Here is a 22208-nt window from a genome sequence, read left to right as displayed (position 1 = left end):
ATGACAAGAGACCCCTTCCTAAAGTGCTGTTACAGCAGCAGAAGCTGGTGATGCAGCAGCTCTGCTGTAAGCTCTCTAATGTAACTGCTCTAAGATGACGGGCGTGAGATCCCCCATCGGCTTAACTACTCCTGCCCTGCGAGTGGCGGTAGCTATGTCGGCAGGAGAAGCTCTCCCACTGACACAGCACTGTCCGCATCGGCACTTAGGTCAGTGTAACTTACGTCGCTTGGGGGGCGGGGAGAGCTTTTTCACATCCCTGAGCGACATAAGTTATACCGCAGTAAGTGCTAGTGTACACATAGCCCCTGAGGCTGTTCCCAGCAGTTGAGGATCACACAGTGTTTGTCAAAATATGCTTGTCAATACAGTCTGAAAAAGCACCAGTGAGCGGCTGTGTGTACACTAGCACCTTGTCAGTCAAACTTCTGTTGGTCAGGAGTGTGGGAAAAAAACCCAACAACATACACCTGAGCGACATAAGTTACACTGACAGAAGTGCTGGTGTGGAGAGTGCTATGTCGGCAGGAGAGCTTCTCCTGCCAACATGGCTGCTGCTGCTCACTGAGGGAGGTTTAATTATGCTGATGGCAGAGCTCTCTCCTGTCTGCACAGAGCAGCTATACAGAGACCTTACAGCGGCACAGCTGCAGCAGTACAGCTGTGCCACTGTCAGGTCTCTGGCGTGGACATAGCCAAAAACACTCATCCTGAGCTACTGAGCTGGGTGGGTGCACAGGGAGCCAGATACAGAGCCACTACAGAGGCTACAGCCACCACTGGACTGAAGTAGCTATCCACAGGGCCCTTAGATGAACCCTTCCCCATAGGGAGTAGAAACAAGAGACGTCACAGATTTCTGGCCCTTCTTATCCACTCCACCTCCTTTTACCCCACACAATGCTGCCAAACCACACAACCAGTGAGATTTAGGTTAGAAATTAGAAAGGATTTCCTAACTGAAAGGGTAGTTAAGCACTGGAACAAGTTACCTAGAGAAGCTGTGGAATCTGTCACTGGAGGTTAAGAAAGATTGGACGAACCTATCAGGAATGGTCTAGGTAATACTTAGTCCTGCCTCAGTGCAGAGGACTGGACTAGATGATCTCTCAAGGTCCCTCCCACTCTTACATTTCTATGATTCTATTGTGCCCACCCTGCATGGCTGCCCTGCACCAGTTTCCTGTTTCTATCGCTGAAGAGCCCTGGTATCACAGAAAGGGGAATGGATTTGCCCAGAACTAGATGGAAAGGGTGCTGCCTGTGGGAAGTGGAACATTCTAGTCTACAAATGCAATTGTCCACTTTCATGACTTCCCATTCACCTCTTACATTTAGTGACAGAAGAACAGTCAGAACAAGCTTGCTCTTTCAGCATATGTTACAGATTTCCCAGGTTCCCCAGAGCACTGACATAACAGATTTCATAATACTTCCTTGCTCTTCCCTACTGGGCTGCCAACTGTCACTAACAAGGGTCAATAAAAGTCAGTTAAAAAATGCACATGGAAGCAATAGCAAAATGACTTAAGCCACTCTTGCCTCATGCTGCCATAGGTCTCTGGACTACAGCCTCTGTTCTCAGCTGTTTGCCCACTCACACAAATCTTGAATTGACTTCAGCGGAGTTTTGCCTGACCAAGGCCTGAATCAGGCCCTTCAGAGCTATTTTAAATGGTTCAGTCTGTAAAGTGGAACATGCATGGTCATAAACAGAAGTCATGTGTCTGAAATCTTAGACTTCTGGACTGAATACACTGCAGTTCACCCTTTATCTTCGAGAGATACTAATAAAAGACTCTTGTTAATACATTTCAGGGCTGGGGACTCCTACCTGAAGCTGGGCAAGAGCTTTTGGACAAAATTTTTCCTGAAAAATGCCGATTTGGATCAGCCAGAGAGTTTTGCAAATTCAAGTCTTTCAGCAAGTAGTTTCAGTTAAAACTGAATCACAAAATTTGGATGTGTCAGAACAAAACATTTAGACTGGAGGCTAGATTCACAAGGGAATTTGATCACCATTCAGAGCACCACAGGAGAAAGTGGTGCAGTCTCTCCCACTGCTTTAACTTTTGGCCCAGTCTGAAGCAAGACTTGACACCAACTCTCCCACATCAGTGCTGGAACCAGTAGGCTATTAGCTTTTCTAACATAAGGCTCACTTGGTCTCTACTGTTGAAGCTGTTCCATTTTATATAAATAGATGCAGAATTTGATTTTCATTTTGTCTCATTTCAGTGATTAATATATTTTTATTTTTACAATTACTGAAAGTTAAGGTAAGGGTACTACTAGGGTAAGGGCAGCGCTGACAGCAGGGCTGCAGAGGACTCCCTGGGTGGCCAAAGAGCCAACATATCCAGGCACAAGGCGTAGGGCAGGCTATGGTCCTTGCTGAGCAAAGCAGAGTCCCCCAGCCAGGGCTGCAAGGGAAGACAATGAGCCCCCAGCAGCAGGGTGAGGCTGAACTGTGCCTGTCCAGGGTCAGCTCCCCACTCCTCTTTGGTGAGTGAGTGGGGCCATGACAGCAGGGGTGCACAGGGCTTCCTGCTCCCAGTCCCTGCAGGCACAAGAGAGAGGCTGCACTCCTACCCACTGTTACCAATCAACTGTTTCTGTGTCAGCTGAAGTCAATGGTTACTGAGTGACATCTGCCAATTTAAAATCATATCCTGCCAAGCCTATGTCAAAAGTGCCAGAATAACCAGTAGGTCAGAGAATGACAATAGCCTGATGGCTAGGGCATTTGTGTGGAGTTAGGCCCCTGACTTAAAGTCCTGCTCCACAATGGGAATTCTCCCCTGGGATGGCAGAGCCCCAGGTTTGTGTTCCAACCCACTGAGCTAAAGGTTGCTGGGGGTGAGCTCCTCCATTTTGGGAATCTAGCTCCTTATTTTATTGTTTTTTAAAAGAATTTAAGGGCCTCAAAACAAAATGAAACATTAGATTTTGGGTCAAACAAAAACGTTTCATTTGACCTGAAAAGGATTGATTTGCCAAAAAATTTTGGTTTCAGTTCAATCCAAACTGATCTCCCTTCTCTGCAAATTTTCAAAGCTACCAGCAAACTGAAAACAAAACAACACAACAACAACAACAACAAACAGTTATTCATACTGTCTACTCCAATCTTCCCCTCTAGAAAGTGCTTAGCTACAGTAAGAACGATTAGCAACCTTATCCATGTTTCAGCTCTGTGGTTTCACCTCACCTCCTGACCTGAGCCATATTATACTCCTTTCAGGCGAGGAATTTTCAACATGCATAGGAATTCTGCACGAAGATCAAGGGACAGACATTCTTACTTATCTTGAAAAAGCAGCCACAGCTAGGATTTCCTCACATGCTTCAGCACCAGAGAACCATATTCTGATATCAATGCTCCAACTACTCACAATTTACTTTGTGCACACAAGTAGCCTCACTGTATGTATTTGCGGGTTTTGGCCCAAGTTTTCTAGCCCTTACACCAGACTAATACCATATTCGTCTGTGAGCTTCTACATTATCTCCACAAGAAATATTCCAGGAGAAAACCCCACTGAGGAGCACTAGTTCCAGGAGAAATTCCAAACCCAGCTTCCCACTTAGTGTGTGTTATCCCATTACTTCAGCATTTGGCAACAAGGCCATGCCTGATTTTCACTAAGGAGCAAGTCTCCTTCTTTAACTATCTGTTAGCCAAGAGTAATACATTGCTGTAAGGAAGATTAGCGGGAAGTCTCAGGAAAAAAGCCTAGGGACTGAAAGGGTCCTGGTGAGCGAACTGGCTTCAGAACAGGGATGGATCATCATGATAGATCATTGTGGAAGGGAAGGCCGTGCAACTGCTCCTGCTGCTCTCCCAGGATGTCAGTGTCAGCAGCTGCGAACTAATACACCCAACACTTAAAATGAATCATGTGGATTTTAGTAAGATTTTAATCCACCGGAGAGAGAACTCAGTGTAATCTTTGCTCTCCAGGAGTAGGCGTTGTGCCTAAGGCAGTTGCTGGTGATGCTGAGTGTTAATTGTTATGCTTCATGAATATTTGTGCCTTGTTTCTTATTGTTTTCCCCCTTCCAATTGAAGAGCAACATGTCAGTTAGGAGTCAGTGTTTGGATGCAGAAGACCCTACAGCCTAGGCAGGGCTGAAAGAGGCTCTTGCTTATGGTCAGTAATGCAGAATAACTAATTCTGAATGAGACGCATACAGCAGATATTTTACTATTGATTTGCTTGCACAATACACTCATCCTGAAACAAAGATGAAATCAACAGCTCTTGGACTGTATTCTCACAAAGCATATTACTACAGAATCTAGCCTTGCCAGTACCAGTTCTATTACACCATATCTTCCAGAGCAGGGATCAGCAACCTTTGGCATGTGGCTGGTCAGGGAAATCCGCTGGTTTGGCCAATTGCAGCTCCCACCGGCTATGGTTTGCCGTTAATGGGGGCTGTGGGAAGCAGCAACCAGCACATCCCTCGGCCCGCGCTGCTTCCCACAGCCCCCATTGGCTTGGAATGGCAAACCATGGCCAACGGGAGCTGCAATTGGATGAACCGGCAGACACTGCAGGTAAACAAAGCAGCCCACCAGCAGATTGGCCTGATGGGCCGTGTGCCAAAGGTTGCTAATCCCTGTTCCAGAGTGTATCTCACAAGGAAGACCTTAGCTGATCTCAACTACTAAGTCTTGAAAACATCCAGGAGCAGTTTTACCAGCACGTATAGAAGTACTGTGGTTTTGGACATGCTGTTGTCTCCAGCTTGAGTGGATGCTGTGATGCTAGAGAGGATTTGAAGAGACTTGGGTGTAACCCTTCTGCCAGTCAAAGTTGGCAGCAACAAAGGGCCGGGTTCAGTATCTAGGGGTTCCTTTTCAACAATACAACACAAAACTAGCTGGAGCCCTCACCCAGTGACCTGGGACAATTCACACCACCCTCTGGGTGCCTCTAAGAGGCAATACTTCCCCTCTCGCACACACAGAGTCTGAGTGTAGCAAAAAACTTAATAAAAGGAGGGAAGTAACTCAGCATTAATTTGGGAAAACACCGCAAATAGGATTCATAAACATAAACCATGAGCAAAAGAGCCATTCCCAAGTAAGTTAGGCAGTGTCCTTTTCCCCTCAGGTCATAGGCGGCGACTCCGTGGGTGCTCCGGGGCTGGAGCACCCACAGGGAAAAATTAGTGGGTGCTTTGCACTCACCAGCAGCCAAGATCCCCTCACTCCCCAACCCCAAATCCTCCTCTGAGCACGCCGCATCCCCGCTCTTCTGCCTACCTCCCAGCGCTTCCTGCCCGGCTGCTGCCAAACAGCTGTTTGGCAGCTTTAGCACACTCCAGGAGGGAGAGGGAGGAGGCGGGGCCAAGGTGTTGCCAAGGCAGGGATCTGGGAAAGGACTTGGAATAGGGGCAGGGAGGGGGTGGAGTTGGGGTGGGAACTTTGGGGAAGGAGTTGGAATGGGGGCTGGGCAGGGGTGGGAAGAGGTGGGGCAGGGGCAGGGCCTCATGGAAGGGGTGGAGTGGGGTAGGGCCTAGGGGGGTCGAGCACCCATGGGAAAGAGGGGAAATCGGTGCCTATGCCTCAGGTTCTTAAGTCCAGCAACACAAAAGTCCCTTGAAAGTGCTTATCCCTTCTCTGCACCCCACCTCACAGTTGCTGTCCTCGGTCAGTGCAGCCCTAGAGTTCAGAGGTTCATCTGCAGAGTTCACCTCCCACTGTGGGTGGAAGGAGGTGGGAGGTAAGGAGGCACCTTACATGCTCTGCTGCTCAGGCACTCACTCACTGCACCACTTCACCAGTTGCTCTGCTGGCTACTCACCAAGATGTCTTCAGGGCCCACCACTTAACACAGCTCTCACTGATTTCAGTTGTTAGTGGAAGAGTGCTAGTGCACTCTAGGCAGTCTCTTGCATCAGAGACACTGTTCCAAAATAGGTCTAACACTTAGACCTAAGTATTAGTGATTCCAGTTCTACAGCATGTCAAAACTCTCAATTATCCCTTTTAATTACACAGTGGAGAGAGGAAGGGCTAAATGGTGTCTCGGTCCCTTAAACATGGCCCACACCACAAGGAACAGAAATTTTTATTTTTATTTTTTTTCTTTCTCTCTCATCTTACTGGGCTTTGGAACTCATGTACTCTGCCTAGTGAGTCCTCATGTACTCTGCCTAGTGAGTTTAGTTGTGGGTGAGTCCCTCCATTGGGGTATGCCAGGAGGTATAGTTCTGCTGCCCTCAATTTGCAGAAAAAGGATAACAACTCTTTATTACTCCTGCCCCAATAACAAGGAGACAGGGGATCCAACACCAGCCCAAAGTGATCATGTGAACAAACAATCCCATCATGCTGAGCACCTAGGCAGGGTGGGTCTGCCCATGCAAACAAGATCAGCTCTTGAAGTTCTCTTCCACAGCTCATCATTAGATATTAGGGGAAAGCTCATTCAGACTCTGCTTACAACAAAAGGACCAAAAGAGCCATACCTAGGGCTGAGAAGAGTCCTGGATCTCCATCTTCACCTGCATTGACTCTATTATGAGCTTCCAGCCATTAAAATATGCTGACAGACATGGGGGGCTGTAACAATGCTGCCTTTGGTGGGACACAACTGAGAGTACAGTAATTCCTCGCTGAACATTGTAGTTATATTCCTCAAAAATGCAACTTTAAGCAAAACAATGTTAAGTGAATCCAATTTCCCCATAAGAATTAATGTAAATGGGGAGGTTAGGTTCCAGGGAAATTTTTTTCACCAGACAAAATATATATATATACACACACAGTATGAGTTTTAAACAAACAATTTAATATTGTACACAGCAATGATGATTGTGAAGCTTGTTTGAAGTGGAGGAGTCGGAGGGTGGGATATTTCCCAGGGAATGCCTTATGCTAAATGATGAACTACCAATTGGCTGAGCCCTCAAGGGCTTAACTCATTGTTGTTAATGTAGCCTCACACTCTACAAAGCAGTAAGAATGGAGGGAGGGAAGATAGCATGGCAGACAGGGACAGAGACACACATCATAATAGGTGCTGACTCCGTGGGTGCTCCGGGCTGCAGCTCCCACAGGGAAAAATTTGTGGGTGCTCTGCACCCATCAGCAGCTCCCCGCCCTGCCCCCCCACCTCAGCTCACCTCCTCCCCGCCTTCTCCCCTGAGTGTGCCGCAGCTCCACTTCTCATCCCTCCCTCCCAGTGCTTCCCGTCACGAAACAGCTGATTTGCAGCAGCAAGCCCTGGGAGGGAGGGGGAAGGAGGGGCAATGCAGTGCGCTCAGGGAAGAGGCAGGTTAGGGGCAGGGATTTGGGGAAGGGGTCCAATAGGGGCAGGGAGGGGCGGGGACTTTGGGGAAGGGGTTGGGATGGGGAAGGGGCAGGGCAGGGTAGGGGTGGGGGTGGGGGTGGGGGTGAGGGTGGGGGCCAGCACCCACCGGCACCTGGAAAAGTTTGCGCCTATGCACACCCTGTGTGTGTGTGAGAGAGATGTGCATTGCTCCTTTAATGACAGGTTTCAGAGTAGCAACCGCGTTAGTCTATATCCACAAAAAGGACAGGCCCAACAAAGAAAATAACAGAACGCCAAACAGGGCACACCACCCTGATTCCAAGCCCCCCATCCCCCCCAGCTCCAATGGACTGCACTTCCTGCAATCAGTGGACAAAGCAGGCGGCTGCCAAACGATGTTATAAGGGAGCATTACACAATTTTAAACCAGCATGTTCCCTAATTGATCAGTAACGTAACAACGAAACAACGTTAACCAGGAGGACTTTAAGTGAGGAATTATTGTATCAATTCAGGACAAATTGCGTAGAGCAGGGCAGTCCCAGCCTCAGGCTAGTGGGTCTCCACCTCTAAGGTGCACCAAACCAGCCAGAGAGGACTTCAGTATCATCCCACTGGCTAACCATAAGTCATACAAGCAATTCCCTTAGACACTCCAGTTTCCCAGTATCACCACCAGTGCCACTTGTTATGGGGATGAATGGTTATGAAAACCATCGCCCTAGTAAAAGAAAAGAGGTTCTCCCGATCCCAAAGGACCAAGTCCCAGACCCACGTCAATATACAAGTCAGACTTTACCCACAAATCACGCTGTTGCCAATCCTTTAGAATCTAAAATCTAAAGGTTTATTCTTAAAAAGAAAGAAATATAGATGAGAGTTAAAATAGGTTAAATGGAATCAATTATATACAGTAATGGCAAGTTCTTGGTTCAGGCTTTTAGCAGTGATGGAATAAACTGCAGGTCCAAATCAAGTCTCTGGAGTACATCCACAGCTCTGATGGGTGATTCAGTCCTTTGTCCAGAGCTTCAGTTTGCAACAAGTTTCCTCCAGAAGTAAGAGGCAGAATTGAATGGAGGGGTTTCCATTCTTTTATATTCTTTTATATTCTTTGCCCAGTGGAAGGATCCTTTTGTTCCTACTGTAGAAAATCCCAGCAGCAAGATGGAGTTTGGAGTCACATGCGCAAGTCACATGTCCATGCATGACTGAGTTTGCAGGCGGCAGCCATTGGTCACATGATATCTTGAACACTCCCAGGAAGACTTCTTATGTGGATTGGAGTCTCCCAAGGTCCATTTCAAGTTAAGTGTTTCTTGACTGGGCACTCAGTTTGCAAATTCCTTTCTCAAGAAGCTGACCAAATACTCCATTAATGCTATTTAGGGTATGGCTACACTTGCAGCTGTACAGTGCTGGGAGTTAAACCTGTCTTCGTACAGCTGAGTAAGGAAAGCGCTGCAGTGGCCACACTGACAGCTACCAGCGCACTGTCGTGGCCACATTTGCAGCATCTGCAGCAGCATTGGAAGCGGTGCATTATGGGCAGCTATCCCAGCGTTCAAGTGGCTGCAATGTGCTTTTCAAAAGGGGGGGGGGGTGGAGTGTGACAGGGAGCGTGGGGGAGAGAGAGAGAGTGGATTTTTGGAGCCGACACTCTGTTAGCAGCTGCCTTGCAAGTTCCGACCCCCTCTCCCACCACTCTCTCACTCACTGAAAGCAAATAGCAGCTGTTTGGTTTTTTTCTCAGAGACCAGATAATCAGCCACTCCGAAATGGACCCCCTCCTCCCGCCCGCCCACCGCGCTGCTTCTCTCCTCAGGTCCCCTCCCTCCCCCTCTCTTCAAGCAAACACTAGCTGTGGGCATTCCAAAGGGAGCCCCCTGCCTCTGCTCATTCACAGCAAACAGTAGCTGTGTTTGTTTTTTTTATAAGCAGCTCCGGGAGCCCAGAGTTCACAACAAAACAAAGAGAGGCATCACAACAAAACAAAGAGCAGAGCTTTCACTTAAAAGGATTATGGGAAGGTTTCGGAGGTCAGTTACAGCATACTAAGATTATTCCCTGTTTACACTGGCACCCCAGCGCTGCAGCAGCAGCGCTGTTCTCTTTATTCCTCTCAGGGAGGTGGAGTACAAGCAGCGCTGTAGCAGGGAGATACAGCGCTGTATGTGCCTTGGCAGTGTGGACAGGGAGTGAGTTACAGTGCTATAAAGCCACCAATAGCGCTGTAACTCTCAAGTGCAGCAAACGCCTTAGAATCAAACACATTGAGAAACAAGTACATAACCAACATTCATAACTTCAACTACAAAAATGGTACACACATACAGATATTGTAATCATAACCAGCAAATTACAACCTTTTCATAGACACCTCACTTAACCTCCTTTGTACAAGATTTGGTGCCACTATATGACATTGGTTGCAACAATGATCTATACGGTCACAGTTTATGTCAATAACGTCACAGGGGCTATAATGTTCAAAATCAGTCATTGCTGCACACCTAAGCAGCAACAAACCTTGGAGGCCAAAAGGTACGTAATACCTCAGGGTGATCAGGCTGCATAGAATGCTCCCATTCCTCAACTCCACCCCATTCCTCAGACCACAGCTCGTTTGCACTACAGGACCTCTGCACAATTAACATGGTAGAAGGAAGAGCAGCTGTGTGTGGCACATTTTTCCTCTACACACATGCCCTCCCAACCCCAAATACTTGTTGTGCTATATATTGGGGCAGAGGGAAACACATGGCTCCCAAATATTAATCTGTTCAATTTTAAAGGAAGATCCATGATGATTTATTTGGTCTGTATGATTCAAGGACCTGAAGAAATAATGTAACTGAAGACAATAGATAAGGAAATATAGTATGACTAGGCAATTGTTACCTTTATATTGCAAGCAACAGCTCAATCTTGAAATCTCCCCCTCCCTCTCCCCCCAGTCTGTTTTAGTAAAAAGAGCTATGAGAGACCACAGAAGACCTAAGAGGTAAGAAGAATCTTTAACAAAAAAAGGTCAGGATCAATGTTCCCTGTAATTTTGTACATACATGTGCAGAATGAATTTTATTATGTGCACCAATATGGAGGTGATGTGTGGCAGAGTTTGGGCCGAGCAGTTTGGAGTGTGGGAGAGGGCTCAGGGCTGGGGCAGATGGTTGGGATGCGAGGGTGAGAGCTCCAGAGTGGGGCCGGAAATGAGGGGTTCAGGGTGTGGGAGGGGACTCAAGGGCTGGGGCAGGGCATTGAGGTGCAGGGGGGTGAAAGCTCCAGCTGGGGGGTGCAGATTCTGGGGTGAGGCCAGGGATGAGGAGTTTCAGGTGCAGGCTGCCCCAGGGCTGGGGTCAGAGGACTCCCCCAGCCCTCTCCCCACAGGCAGCAGCAAGCTCTGAGGGAGGGCCCCCCCTCCCCGCCAGCAGCAGTGAGCTCCCAGGGAGGGGGGAGAGGCTCACAGCAGCCCTGCGTGCCCCAACTTGCTCCCCTACCCATTCCCCGCCCACCTCTTACCTCTCTCAGCCCCTGTGGCTGTGTAGCCCTTTATAGCCGGCTGCGCGGCCACACAGCTTAGAGGGAATTTACATTAGGCCTATATGTACAGAACATAAACAAGGTTCTACAAGGGCTCCCTGCCATATAAAGACAGCAATAGCAGCTGCTTCCAGAGTTTAGCTAGTAAGGCTATACAATACCAGCAGACGTAGATGGGGCCAAAGTCAATTCAGACAAAAACAGAAGACTGAGGTCAAAGTTTCTTCCAGCTAGGATAATAAACAGGCCAAACCTTCCAAGTGTCAGCAGAGGACCTTGTACTGTGTGGCACCAATTAGACTAAAGAAACGCGACCTCAATCTGAATCCCATCTCCAGTAAACAAGCAGGGATCCCTTTGTACATTACCCATTCTATGGAGACTGCACTGGCATCCTGTTTATTTTTGAGTACAATTCAAATATAAAACTCTACAATATTTGGGTCCTATGTATCCCAAGCGCAGCCTCTGCTCGTGTCTTGTCCCAGCAATTGAAATTAGCTGAGACATTTGAGCGGACAGTCCCAAGGCATGTTTGGCTGGAGACCAGGTGATCCCACGGAAGAGGCTCTCTGCTCTGAAACTTACTACTTTTGTCCATGTGGGCCCAAGGCTTCTGTCCTTTGGAACATGTTGCAAGCCTGTTACCTAATGTTTTAATGAAGAGGCAGGCTGTGTTTAGTTATTTACTTTGAGTCAAATGGACGCTTTTGAAGTTGGCTTTTGAGTTGGAAGCCTAAAACAGGCATATCCCTATATCTAATTATTCTTCTGAATTCTAACAAGTTCTTCACTGGAGAGCTTCTCTGCATAAACTTACAGCATCAAATCAGTGACCATCATAATTCACACATTTAGAAAACAGGCTGTTTGTTGATACCACATTTGGTCATGCGATACTGGGACTCTGACAAATCATGTCTTTCAGACATGCTCTTAAGTCAGTTAATTAGCTACAATATCACAACTTACAAACTATAGTTGAGATGACAAGAACTAATGCCATAATTTTAGAGGTTCAGAAAGTTGCAGAGATGCCCAAATGATAATTTTGGTAAAAACAGATCAAAAATGTGTAGTTTGACTTGGTTCCACTCTTGATCTAGTCATTTGCTACTTTTACTTGTGTAGTCAGCACAATACAGTTATACTTCTAGCCCACATAGAACTCCCCCAGCCCTCTTCCCACCAGCAGCAGTGAGTTCCCAGGGAGAGAGGAGAGGCTTGCAGCAGCCCTGCATGACCCAAATTACTCCGCTCCCCATTCCCCGACCACCCCCTACCTCTCTCGGCCTCTGTGGCTGTGCGGCCCTTTATAGATTTTATACAGGAGGTGACAGCCAGCTATTCCTTCGCATGACAGAGATGGAAGAGAGTTATTTGGCCAAAAGCACTACTCCATTCTCCACTCCACATGGGGTTATCACTGCTGTACACTTCCAGTGGTTTGTCCAGTCGAGTTTGGGTCTCACAGTGGGCTTCCATAGTTTCCTGGAGGAAACTATTCCATATTCATTCAGTGTCATACTACTTTCATAATCTGTGTCTTAAACATTCCATTTCTTAATTTTATCCCACTATTCCTAGTCATACCTACCCTTCCCACACTAATACTTAAACCATCCTTTGAAATACTGTATATTCACTTTAAGGTGTTGCTTACCCAAACAACATACATTTAGCTCAATGAAAATGAGAGCTTCCCTCAAAAATAAGGACTCATGTAACTCCATTGGAGTTAGAATAATGAGGAGGACTTGGCCGTACATCCATCTGGTAATGAGGCAGCCAGAATCAAATGCAGAATCAGATGTTGTCTCAGAGAGGAGGAGATCAGCTCCTTCACTCAGAGTCTATGTAGTTCTGTTAAGTTTAGGAACTCATTCCTACAGTCACCTTTTTAAAAAATGCCTCTAAACTCTATTAGCAACAATAAGCAATCACTACTTCACAAAGCCACCACTCTGAATAATCAGGATTACTTATGTAGCTAAATGAGTATCCCTATCTGTGTGTTTGTACTTAAAGTTGCTGATAATGCTGTGTTTAGCTATTCCCTCAACATTGAGCCACAGCATTCCCAGGGCCCGCATGATAGCTTGAACTTGGGGGGTGGAATTGCACCAGGAATGTCAGCTGGCAAGTGACCAAGATTTAGTCCTAGAAAGGACTAAATCCAGTCCACTGGTTGGATCATCAGTTTCCCTGATATGAACCAGGTACTCACAGGGTGTGTAAGGAGAATGCTGATCCTTTGCTGGCACCAATGCTTTTCAACCTTTATACAAATGAGTTCCTGCTTACCTAGATCTATAAACTTACATGTGACAAGATGACATTTGCCTAGGCATCCAAGCATGATCATTCTCAGAACCTGAAAACACCCTAAACACTGACTTGATTAAGATAGCCAAACACTGAAGTCAGTGGCATTTACAACCAAGTGTAACCAAGACTGTTTTGAGTGTGTTTCATCTTTCCAATGGCAGAGCAGCCCAAGAACAGAATCTCTTGCAATGGACTTTACTTGAAACAAATCCCACCTAGTCTACCTCAGAATAAGGCAGGGGATAAGGGAGGGATAGCTCAATGGTTTGAATATTGGCCTGCTAAACCCAAGGTTGTGAGCTCAATCCTTGAGCGGGCCATTTCAGGAACTGCAGTTAAAAAAAAATGTCTAAGGATGGGTCCTGTTTTGAGCAGGGGGTTGAACTAGATGACCTCCTGAGGTCCCTTCCAACCCTGATATTCTATGATTCTATAACCCCAGATGGCACTCTCACAGCTCAACCACCTGAGGAAAGCTGCAATTAAGGCGAGGTTGCATAACAACCTTTTAAGCACATTGGCTGGCACTTCATGGGAAGCAAATACTCCAACTCTACAATCATGCAGTTTAGCCCTGTTGCTCTGCCACGGAATACTGTGCTCCAGTCTAGCTCCATTCATCTCACATCACTTTCCCTGACCAGGTTTCTGTGACATTGATGTGGTGTGAAGAATAGTCTGCAGCTGATGTGGAAAACCAGTCTCCTATAACTGACCTGACCATGCACTTACCTAGCTTTGATTTGCCCTTCTGCTCATGGGCCCTTCTGAACAGCTTTTGAATGGACAGGGTCAATGTGCAGCCCAATCTTCACACCTGGGGCCAAGTGATGCTGCAGCCAAAGACAGACAATGTCTCACATCACTGATGGCTACCCTCTGACCAGATTTGATGGTGGTCTGAGAGCTCCGCACTTTGCTGATGAGGTTGTGGCAAATTGGCTTGGCATCCAATAACTTAAAGGAGTCTTCTTAAGGCATCATAATTTTAGGGCATGTGATGTGTGTTATCATTAGATTTCAATAGATATCAACACAAGGCTAGTCACACAATTGCAATGGCAGTCCAAATTGTGTGTTTTACAGCTATGATCCGCCAAGCGGCATAAGGAAGTGAATAACTGCAGCTGAGCCTGAGTTCACTTCAATGTTTAATACATTTTTATTTTTGAATCACAGAAAAAAAATCAAGCACAAAAGTCAGTTACAATCAAAGGACAACAGAAGTGTCTAACAATGAGACTAGTTATGAACAGAACAAGATAAACTACCAAGTGTTACATATAAAATCAGTAATGGTACAAAGGATTAGTTGGGTAGATTTTCTGCTTTAATTAGTATTGTGAAATATGCTAGGAAGTCAAACAGAAAAATTTGGTTATTTGTCACATATTGGTAAGATATCCCAGGAGAAGAGCCCCATACAAGTATATGGCGGGGGAGAAGCAGGTAAAGCAGATACAGCACTGCTGCTGTACCAAACCAGCTCCCCAGTACAAAAACCATGGAGTTTTGCTATTGGCCTTTATCTGTCCAGCAGTGATCAGTAAAAAAGCATAAGGAGCTCAGTTGTGTCCAATGCTCATTAATATCCAAGGAAAGCAAGACATTATGCTTTTCTGAATGAATCAAAGTCAACATGATGGGTCCCAGTGTCTCTCACAAGACCTGGAGTGCAATCCTAGCCCCACTAACGTCAAGGGATATCCCTAGACTTTAGAGAAATCCCACCACAGGGTTAATACTGATCGCACATCCAAGCAATCCTCTTTAGACATTGCATAGTAATTTTGTAGCTGAGGGGTACCACCTGTAGTCAGAGATTTGGTTTCAAAGATTGCAAGTTGTGGACAAATGCTGCAGTGCAAAGATATGAGTGCCCATCCCCCACCCCCAATCTTGGTTAGCAGTGGGAAAGCAGACTGAACAAGCTAGGATTGGAGCAGGTTTCTATCAGACAATTACTATTACTTGCCCAATTAGGGTCAGAAAGGTACAGTGTTTTGTACACACAGACAGGTGCCAGACAGCCTCTGTCCTGAAGCGCTTATAGTTTAGAAGTGACGACAGAACAAAACATGTAGAGTGGGGTGTGCCCATGAGAATGTGAACAGAACACTTTACAGAAGACGGATAAGTTGAAAGCACAGTATGTTAACAGGAAGTTTGTTTTAATTATGTAGTGCGGTGAGAAAGACTATATGGAGACACAAGTTAATGGAAGAGAACACTGTACCCCAACAAAAGTAATAAATAAGGGTCCATTCCTACAAGCTGAATGCCTCCTGTGAGCTGGTGAATGCTCAACTCCTGCCAAAGCCAGTGGACCCATATTTTGCAAGCTCAAGCCCCAGACTCTTCCCACTTTTATGAAATTCAACATGTATATAGCTCAATTTCCTCAGAAAAGGATCTTAAATGAGTTATTTCAGCTGCCAATTCTACTCCAGACTGAGCGCAGAATTCTATTACTCATAATTCCATTGACTTCAGTAGCTGAAATGAGAGCCAAATTTTCACGTGACTTTAAAACGTATTTGTTCTGCAAGTAACTGAACAGTAACAAGAAAGCAAACACAGATCAAACATGCAAGAGGCCAACTGAACTCACTGCATACATGTCAATGTACTTTAATATACATTTACTTTGTCAATCTGTTGCATTTCATTAATAGGACTAGTTATGCCAATAATCAAAAGTAATTCTAATGACATGGTTCCAGACAAAAAGGTTAAATAAATAAAAGTTGATCAGATTTGAGGCTGGAAGGGAGCCATCGTGTAAATAGACAAATTTTACTTTCTGAATGTAGTGGGGTTAAAGTACCCCCAATATCCATAACGACTCCTCTGAGGTTAGCAATCAGTCACAAGACACCAAACTTCTCTTGAAAAGAAAGTCCTCAAAAATACAGACACTTACCTTAGTTGTAGCCTGTCTATTGACAACAGGAGTTAGAGCTACTTCTGAGTTAGAAATTACACCCTAAGGGTTAATTCACCCCACAGTAACTCCAGTGGTGCTGCACTAGAAATGAATTGGGCCCTATAGGACCAGCGGACCCTCCGCAGGCACGCCTGCGGGAGGTCCAACGAAGCTGCGGGACCAGCGGACCCTTCACAGGCAAGCCACCGAAGGCACCCTGCCTCTCGTGCTAGCGGCGACCAGCAAAGTGCCCCCAGTGGCTTGCTACCCCAGGCACACGCTTGGAGCGCTGGTGCCTGGAGCCACACCTGTCTTGGCCAGATCGCTCAAGGCATGGTGGAAAAGACTACAACATGGACATGCAGCAGTGCCGCGTGAAAAATCGAGGAGCTGAGACAGGTGTGCCAGAAGGCAGCAAACAGTCACTCTGGTGCAGAGCTGCAAACATGCTGCTTCTACAAGGAGCTGCATGGCATCCTTGGCGGTGACCTCACCTCCACTGCCAAGCACCCTGTGAATACTTCAGGGTAGCATTGCCAATTTTGGTTGGATATATTCCTGGAGGTTTCATTATATGCCATAATCCTCAATTAAAGATTAATCTTAAATTCCTGGAGACTCCAGGAGAATCCTGGAGGGGTGGCAACCCTAATCAGGGGAGATGGAGTCACAGGGCACTGCAGTGAACCCGGAGGATGAGGTACAGAATGAGGAAGGAGGCGGCGTATAGGGAATAGGTGACTGGGGTATCCAGTGCTGTGGATCCTGGATCCAGTGTTGTGTGATCCTGAGCCAGGACCTATTTTTGACTCCTAAGCAGTCAAGCCACTCGCAGTAGTTCAGTATCAGCAAGCCTGATGCAGGGGAGGGAACCTCTGGCAAGTACTCAGTTTGCTTCAATATAACAGGGACACATCTTTTTTAAAGATCAGGCTAAAACAGTGAAATAACCTTTAGGGGTGCAGTTGCTATCTGCTTCTCATTTCCGTGAATCCACTATCGATATCGCTAAGAAACTTTCCTGGAAGTAGTCTGCAATCATCTTGTGATATTGCACCCCTAAGGTTTTTTGGAAATATGCTTCTGAATGTATATATGACATAACTGGAATATGTTTATGCCATGTAACATATCTCTGTAAAGGTTATGATCTACTGAATCTATTCATTTGTATGCATGTATCATTTTTGTATTCAAAGTTATGAATATTGGCTGGGTACTTGCTTGATTTTTAAGTAGCCTTAGTAAAGCATTTGGTCAGCTCTTGAGAAAGGAATGTGCAAATTAAGTGCCCAGTCAAGAAACACTTAATGAACAATGGATCTTGGAAGGCTCCAATCCACATAAGAAGTCTTCCTGGAGACATTCAAGACAGCATGTGGGCAATGGCTGCTGCCTGTAAAAACTGAATCATGCATGGACATGTGACTTGCCAATGTGACTCCAAAACTCCATCTTGAAGCTCAACTTTGCATAGGAGAGAGGAAGGGGTCTCCATCCACAAGAGAAAGTCTATTTAAGCCTGTGGGAGAGCCCTCCATTTTGTCTTCAGCTGGCTCAAGATAGCCTCTCCACCCCCAAAGGATACCTGAAGGAAACTGGAACAAAGGACAGTAACTACGGGGGGTGTGAGTGATTGCTGGACCCAGACTAGAAGGAGACTAGTCTGTAAAAGGAAGCTTACTGTAACACCTCTGAGGGTGAGGTTTTATCTGTATTCAGTTTTCTTACTGTATTAGGCACAGACTTGTACGTTTTATTTTATTTTGATTGGTAATTCACTTTGTTCTGCTGTTACCCGGAACCACTTAAATCCTACTTTCTGTATTTAATAAAATCACTTTTTACTTATTAATTAACCCAGAGTATGTATTAATACCTGGGGAGGGGAGGCAAACAGCTGTGCATATCTCTCTGTCAGTGTTATAGAGGGCGAACAATTTATGAGTTTATGGATTTATTTGGACTTTGGACTCCATTGGGAGTTGGGCATTTGAGTGATAAAGATAGGAACACTTCTTAAGCTACTTTCAGTGAAGCCTGCAGTTTGTGGGATGTGGGTCAGACCTTGGTCTGTGTTTGTGGCTGGCAGGGCTCTGGAGTCCTGAGCTGGCAGGGAAAGCAGGGGCAGAAGTAGTCTTGGCACATCAGTTGGCAGCTCCAAGGGGGTTTCTGTGATCCTACCCGTCACACATCTGTCAAAGGTTTCTGGAGAGGGCTGCCTTACTTCTTTCCCTGTGGTAGGACACTTTCCCATGCCAGTCAGCAATTATTTCAGGAGGCGCCATTGCAGCACATAGGCTAGCAGCATATGGAGCCAGTCTGTAGCTGGATGCGTGCAGTAGCTGTTCCCTTTCAGCCTTGGTTATCCTCATGAATGAGATATCAGCAAAATCACCACCACCTGTGAAGAATGGTGCCAGCATTCAGTACAACTACCCTATCTACTTGTACTGATGCCAGAGTACTACCCCTACTTTATTGTCCCGAATCACCTCTTCCCTGCCAAGCCAGACTCACCATGGCTGGGACTGCTACCAGGCTGTATGAATCCCAAGGGGAAGTAAGAATGTTGTGCTTGTAACATGTGCAGATCAAAGGGAGTGAATGCACTCACAGAAGTACCTCTGTCCATTGTTTCTTCAGCAGCTGCAAAAGTGACCTTGAGCAGGACCGGCTCTACTGTTTTTGCAGCCCCAAGCAGCGCACCGAATTGCCACCATTCATAGCGGGGGCAATCCCTGCGCCGTTAGGGCGGCACGTGCATTTCCGCAACGGCAGCAATTTGGTGGCAGCTTCTGTCTTCAGCCGGAAGACAGAAGCTGTGCCGCCGTGCACAGCTGAACATAGAAGCTGCTGCTGAATTGCTGCCGCCGCGAAAATGCACGTGCCACCCTAATGGCACACAGACTGACCCCGCTGTCCGCGGTGGCAATTTGGCGAGCTACTTGGGGGCAAAAACATTGGGACTGCCGCCCCTTGCAGATTGCTGCCCCAAGCACCTGCTTGGAATACTGGTGCCTGGAGCCAGCCCTGACCTTGAGGATCTCTCCATCCACATCAGGGGAGTGGCTCAGCCAGATAAAGAGGAGAAGGAGAAAGGACAAGGGAAGACATGTTCCAGGATGTCCTGCAAGCCTCTGGCACTTTGGATTGTGAGCAGAGAGCTTGGAGGGTCATGATCAATGACAAAATGCAGAAGGATAATGAGGATAGGAAAAATGGGCAGCAAGAGATGATAGCGCTGCTTAGGGAGCAAACAGACATGCTGCAGTCCCTGATCGAACATCAGACTGAATACATCCATGCTCACCTCTCTCTGCAGCCCATAAAGAACTGCATTCCAGGACCTCCCAAACTCTCCCCACGCACATTCCACATCTCTTCTGGGGCCGCAGCAGTACCCCCAGCCACTCCGCCTTGTGAGAGAGTACACAAAATGACAGACACACATATGCCCAGCTGTCAGAAACTACACTGGTATATGCATTTGAAAATTCCCTGTTCCTTCCGCTTTAAAGATAAACTTTATACATTCAGGTAAAACTATTTTAGCTTTGAATAGTAATATTTGCATGGCTGTGGAATAAAAATCTATTTTTGAAATATTAATCAATCTTTATTCGTCTCATCTCCAACATATGGTGGCTGTGCCCAACATTCAAAGATACTATAAATAGCAACAGTTGCATTTGCATTGTTATATTAGAGCACAAACATTCATTACAAGGTTCGTAGCATGGTGCAAAAAACAATGCCTGGCACAGCATGCTACAGCAACACACATTACTGTGGCTCATTGTAAAATGCTCCTTTACAGCCTCCATGAGTTGAATAAGTCCCTGTTGAGCCCTTCTTATAGCCCGTATCTGGCTGCTCAAAATCAGACAAATGATCCACCTCCATGCTCCACTCCTGTAGAAACTCCTCCCCTTTTGCTACTCAGATATTATCAAGCCCGCAGCAGGAAACTATGACCATGGGGATATTTTCCTCACTGAGTTCTAATCTCTTGAGTATACAGTGAAAGAGGCCCTTCAAATGTCCAAAGGTACATTCAACTGTCATTCTGCATTGACTGAGCATGTTGCTGAAGTGCTCCTTGATGCTGTTGAGATGGCCTTATATAGCTTCATGAGCCACAGAAGTAAGGGGTAGGCAGGGTCTCCCAGGATCACTACTGGCATTTCAAACATTCCCAGTGGTAATCCTTTGGTCAGGAAAGAAAGTCCCTGCTTGCAGCTTTCTGTACAAGCTTGTGTTCCTAAAGATGTGTGCATCATGCATCTTCCCTGACCAGCCCACATTGATGTTGGTGAAATGACCCCAGTGCTCCAGCAGTGCTTGTAGCATCATAGAAAAGTAGCCCTTTCTGTTAATTTACTCTGTGGCAAGGTGGTATGGTGCCAAGATACAGATATGTGTGCCATCTATCACCCACCTCAGTTTGGGAACCCCATTTCTGCAAAACCATCCACTATTTTCCGCACATTGCCCAGAATCACAGTCCTGCATAACAAGATGTGATTAATGGGCCTGCACACTTGCATCGTAACAGTGGATTTACCGACTCCAAATTGATTCCCAACTGATCGGTAGCAATCTGGTGTTGCCAGCTTGCACAATGCAATCACCAGTCTTTTCTCCATCGTGAGTGCAGCTCTCGTTTTGGTGTCATTGTGCCAGAGGGCTGGGGCAAGTTCCGCACACAGTCCTAGAAATGTGGCTTTGCGCATCCAAAAGTTCTGCAGCTGCTGCTCATCATCCTATACCAGCATAATGATGTGATTGCACCACTCAGTACTTGTTTCTAAGGCCCAGAACCAGTGGTGTGCAGCTGCTCCATGAATGCCGACAGCAATCTTGAATTGTTTCTTTCCACAGCGCACAGCAAGACAGCCACCAAGGCATCATCATCAGACTCACATCTCCTGAAATATTACAGGATTAGGCTCCTTGTGTTTGTTGCAATACTGAAGAGCAGTGTTGGCTCCATGCTTCTCAGAGAGATGGTAGACATGCAGGCTAGTGGGGCTTTTGAAAAGTGGAATGATGGGATGGAGAAAACTGCATCATGGGATGCTGAACACATGTTCCCAGCCACCCCTGTGACATTGCAAACCCTTCCCAAAACACACCATGCTAGATGGTGGTAAGGTGCACAGTAGGATAGTTGCCCATGGTGCCCTGCTCTCTGCATTGATGCAAGCACTGCTACTGTGGACACACACTGGCAACACAACGAGCGTGGTGTGGACATGCAACAGCAGTTTAATTACTGCAGTAGCTGTACAACAGCGTAACTTAAGTCAACTTAACTTTGTAATGTAGACAAGGCCTAAGTGTCTGTACCTCTCCTGAAGTCAATGGAACTGTGCCCATTTGTATAAGTGAAGATTTAATCCATAGTATCACAGGATTGCCCCCCTATAAAAACTTCTTGGTAATGCAGCCTATTATTTCAGGTGTTCTAAATTTGCGATAAGAAGGACCTTTATATACATTTCCACAGATATTTATGGATAACATTGATCACTGACATCTCTTGCCTAAAATTTCATTAAGACTTCAACTGTGTGAAAAGTGCGTTGTTGACTGTATATATTTCTTGGATAAATTGATGCAGTGGACCAAGTTCTGTCTACTTACGTTTAACGTCTGAGGTCAGCTCTTGATCTCAGAAGCAGGACATCTACCCATTCTGAGATTGTGCACTGTTTCTTTCAATTGGTAGCAAGAAGGAGGGAATAGCAAAGTCCTAAGCAGGAGCTCAGTGTGGAATAGGAGAGCGAGACACAGTAACTAAAGATAACAACATTCCTTATTCTATTAATCTTCCTCATTCAAGGTTAAGGCTCATGTAGACAAGGTGAAAAGTGGTGTTGGAGAGCTATTGCATTCTAACTAGCATGTCTGCTGTGTGTGCTGTAGAGTCCAAACTAGGAATCTATAGACCTGGTGCTTTAAGAGGGACAGTTTCACAAAGTTGAACAGTTATGAGCCAGATCAATTGGGAAAATAATCGAGAAGGAAATTTAGGCTTTAACGCACCCACTTCACTTCCAGACTGCCACAAGAAGGTATCCGAGTGGGAGTTGGGCAGGATTGTACTCTGGCAGTTT

This window comes from Gopherus flavomarginatus, chromosome 2 (assembly GCF_025201925.1).
Source record: "Gopherus flavomarginatus isolate rGopFla2 chromosome 2, rGopFla2.mat.asm, whole genome shotgun sequence".
NCBI classification, from domain to species: domain Eukaryota; kingdom Metazoa; phylum Chordata; order Testudines; family Testudinidae; genus Gopherus; species Gopherus flavomarginatus.
The sequence above is the reverse complement of the archived record's forward strand: the minus strand, read 5'-3'. Positions refer to the sequence as shown.